General features: G+C 29.9%; 1 protein-coding gene across 1 annotated transcript in view; it reads left to right on the forward strand.

Annotated features, from left to right (window-relative positions):
• The window catches only part of LOC106678511 (zinc finger protein 431), a 39,130-nt gene that overhangs the window by 33,063 nt on the left and 1,880 nt on the right, over nucleotides 1-4,187 (forward strand). Inside the window, exons 9-10 of the transcript XR_010844853.1 lie at nucleotides 1,670-1,776; nucleotides 2,431-2,541. The gene's annotated coding sequence lies outside the window, so the exon portion shown is untranslated. The remainder of the gene's footprint in view (nucleotides 1-1,669; nucleotides 1,777-2,430; nucleotides 2,542-4,187) is intronic.

Here is a 4,187-nt window from a genome sequence, read left to right on the forward strand (position 1 = left end):
TTGGGTTGAAATTAAAAACTTTAATATTAAATAGATAATAAAATTTTATTTAAATTTTATAATATAAAAGACTCTTAATCTCAGGGAGGGTTTCTAGGCAGTCAGAAACAGACACTTTAACTATTAACACTTAATTAAATTAATATCTATTTTACACATGTATTTAAATTTAGGTATAACAAAACTAAGCAAGTTCACAATCTTCTTTTGATGATTATTGGTATCTTCTTTTCTATAATGCTATGCCCTAACGTCAAAAATGGCTTCCAGTCCTTCCAAAAAGCTACGTCTCTCTCACAACAATGGCTTCCAATCTTTCCCGCTTCCAGCCAACGGACGTCCTCTCACCAGGCAATCCAAACTCAGAGACCCTTTTTCTTCTTGGGTGACTCTTGGTTGTCCTCCTTTTTTCAAGATATCCACCCTTGCTAGACAGGAATTGATGAGGAACTCCTCATTTCATCATCATGATGATGGGAAACATCATTTCCCAATTGCGCCCAAACCAAGAATGAATCTCAAAAACCAAAACTTGTCTCGATGTTGCATCTAAACATCGATTGTTGCACAACAATTAGGGATTTTTGCAAATGATTTACTTTCTTAATATTATTCTTTAGCACTATTTCTTGAATTATATTTTTTCTTAAATTTACTGTATTTTCAATTATGATGGGAAGAGTTGAAATAGTTTTTATGATATTTGAATCTGTTCAACATGGCCTTGATTCCACGGACTTTTTGAAGGATACGTACCGCCATCTTGGTTGTGTTTTGAATCACGAATTTATTATGGACAATGAAAATTGGTTAGCTTGCTTTTTGGATAAACAAAACAAATGAACAATATTAAAATAAAACATATTAAAAACCCTTTATACATCAAAATATACTATTTACTCAAACAAGAGCATATTACTATATATTTCAATGTATTAAAAAATATAAAAGTCGTGTAGTACTCAGTATATTCAGCTACCGTTATAACACAATAGCTTATGAAGAGGTTTGTAGAGTGTAATTATAAAATTTTCCCCTAAAGAATTCTATCAGAGGATTTGAATTAATAATAATATCAAAAGAATAAACTTTTAAAATAGTTTCATAATGAACAATACAAAATACAGCTAGTAAACAAAAACAAGAATAAGTAACAAATAATAAAATTTAGAGCAACATATTTTCGAATTTTATTTCGTGTTCTTAGGCACAGCATGTTAAACCTTTAGATTTCTGAATATTGATAGTGCCTCTTTAATACATAAATTGAAATCTGTACCGCTACAACCCATGAAGGGTCGGGGGTTCAGTACTTCGTAAGGAACTACTGTAACTAGACCAACGGTGGTACATGGAGGTGATTAGGTCAGAAACAAGCTCGACCGCCAGATTTTTAACAAAAAATCAATTTAACAAAAAAAAAGAATTTTCTGCCCACCTGGATTCGAACTCGGGTCCTTGGAGTTAGTAGCACCGCGCCTTAGCCCGGTGCTACCGCACCCATCCTTGATTTCATAAGTACTTAAAATATGAGATGTTGATAATTATTAAATAGAAGCTTAATTTCTAGCTTTTGTTTAAAACCTTTCCAACGTATAGACATTAATAGTAATGATATATAGGTATAGGAACAATATTATTATCGTATTTAAAACATTCTTCATTCCAGGTCCAAGAAACAAACTACTACTATCTTCCAGAAGTTTTAGAGTCTTCACAGGTCTTCCGGTTCCATGTATGTCTTCCAGTTTCGGGTACCATCACAGCAGCAACGAGGTAAGAATTACATTTAATTAAAAATTGAATTATATTTTTATAAATAACATTTCTTAAATTTAATTAGCATCGACGTTATTACAATATTACATTTATCACCTATGCCAAAATATTTATAAGGATTGTTGTAAAAATGATTACTATTTGGACTCGATAGGTTTCACCCACTTGTTTAGGATTTTTTTTTTTTTTACTAATTCATTTAATACCATATCGGTCTGATGAGCCTACGTGGCTTATATAACAGTTACATTTTTCATTAGCAATTTATTATGGGGGGATATAGTCTCGTATCAAAGACACCCCTAACTATATAAAGCATTATAAAAAAAAAAAAAAAAATCAAGATCAAAATAATAATTCTTAATAGTAGAGAGAAAAGTAAATAAAAAAATTAACGACATTGTTAGATTAAATAAAATAATTGCCCTCTTACGGATAAAGAAAAAAAAAAGGACCAGGAGAAAAAAATAAAATAGAAGTAAACTCAATAATAGAATTTACAACAGAATGATATTAATTAACATATGAGATTTTGATGATTATTAAATAGAAGCACAATTGCACGCTTCTATTTAAAACCTTTCCAACCTATAGACTTTACTATATATAGGAACTTCATTATTGTCGAATTTAAAACCTTCTTCATTCCAGATTCAAGAAACATATACCCACACTACTGTTATCTTCCAGAAGTCTTAGGATCTTCGCAGGTCTTCCAGTTACATGTCGTCCCGTTTCGGGCACCAGCACTCCAGCAACGAGGTGAGAATTATTTTTCATTAGAAATTGAATTATATTTTCATAAATAATATTACTTAAATATAATTAACATTGGCATTATTACCGTATGACATTTATCACCTGTGTCAAAATATTTATAATAGTAGTAGTAAAAATGGTTACTGTTTGGACTACATTTCACCTATTGAAATTATTTTGGAATTTCTTATTTATTTATTTAATACCAGATTGGCCTTGTGGGCCTTACATGGTTCATATAACATTTAATTTTTTTTTTTTAATAATTGATTATGGAGAGATATAGTCTTTTACAAAAGACACCCCTAACTATATAAAACGTTATAAATTTAAAAAAATAAGATAAAATAAATAAATAAAAATAATAATCCTTAATAAGAGAGAAAAGTAAAGTTTATAAAAAAAAACAACATTCGTAGATCTAAGAGAATAAACTATTGCCCTTTGTTAGGAAGAAAAAACAAGTTAATTTGATTGGAGTTCTATCAATGGGTAGATTCTCCATATGTTTGTATCATGTCATTACATCACTTACAGCAAATTTACTTGATGTATATATTATGTACACAGTTGTAAACTAAAATAAATAAATTATTAAAAAAAAAGTTAAATTGAAAAAATAGCGAAGAGAAAAAATAAATACATAAAATAGAAGTAATGAAAATAATAGAATTGATAATAGGATGTCCTGCCGCAGCCTGGGATTCAGTCTTCAGGATGAGGTTGGGTTTCCCAAGTTGTAGGTCACTGCTCCTTTAACTATCCTATAACTGTGAGTGGAATTTAACGAACCTTTTTTTGGAAGATTATTGATTGACCGTGTGTATAGATGAATGGAATATGGTCCGGGTGCGGTAAAAAAAAACTCTAATAGTAGATAATTATACTATTTTATTGAGCCAATGTTTTGCCCCATGTTGCAGGGCTTCGTCAGGGTGTAACTATAGTCTTTGTATCTTTTTTAGCACTGACGAAGCCCTGCAACGTGGGGCGAAACGTTGGCTCAGTAAAATAGTATAATTATCTACTATTTGAGTTTTATTTTTTACCGCACCCGGACCATATTCCATTGAACCTTTTTTTGATGTAATCCTCTATTGTCTCTATTTGTAATTCCCAATGCAATTGGCTGTTTCTTACTAACCATCCACTGCTATTTTTAGAACTTTATTTTGAAAATATTATAGTTTTTTCCTTTTCTTAAAGTATGCCGCTTCCAAGACTTCACAGCCGTACATCACCAGTGGACTGAGAATTGTTTTAAAATAAAAACTTGCTATTTCAGGTTTTAATTTGGATTTTCTATTTAGGATAGGATATATCTTTTGAAAATATATTTTGGAAAAAGATCTGTTCGTTTTTGTTTTTTCTCAAATTTTACTTCATTTCATTTGGCTTGAAACTTATATTAACATTATTATGGATGGATATATATAGGTTATGTTTATAATTATATCATTATGTTTATATTTTAATGGAGAGAAAAGCTTTATTCGACTATGCAACCCACGTACATTGCTTAGCCACACAGAACACTTATAAATCTAAGATTGCATATATTAACAAAGATACAAAAAGAAAAAAACTGTCTTTCATTTTTCAAACAATAAGCAGCTATAATTTAAATATATTTAATATTATTTTATTTT

Source organism: Halyomorpha halys, unplaced genomic scaffold (genome assembly GCF_000696795.3).
Source record: "Halyomorpha halys isolate HHAL.00 unplaced genomic scaffold, Hhal_1.1 Scaffold145.1, whole genome shotgun sequence".
Classification (NCBI taxonomy): Eukaryota; Metazoa; Arthropoda; class Insecta; order Hemiptera; family Pentatomidae; genus Halyomorpha; species Halyomorpha halys.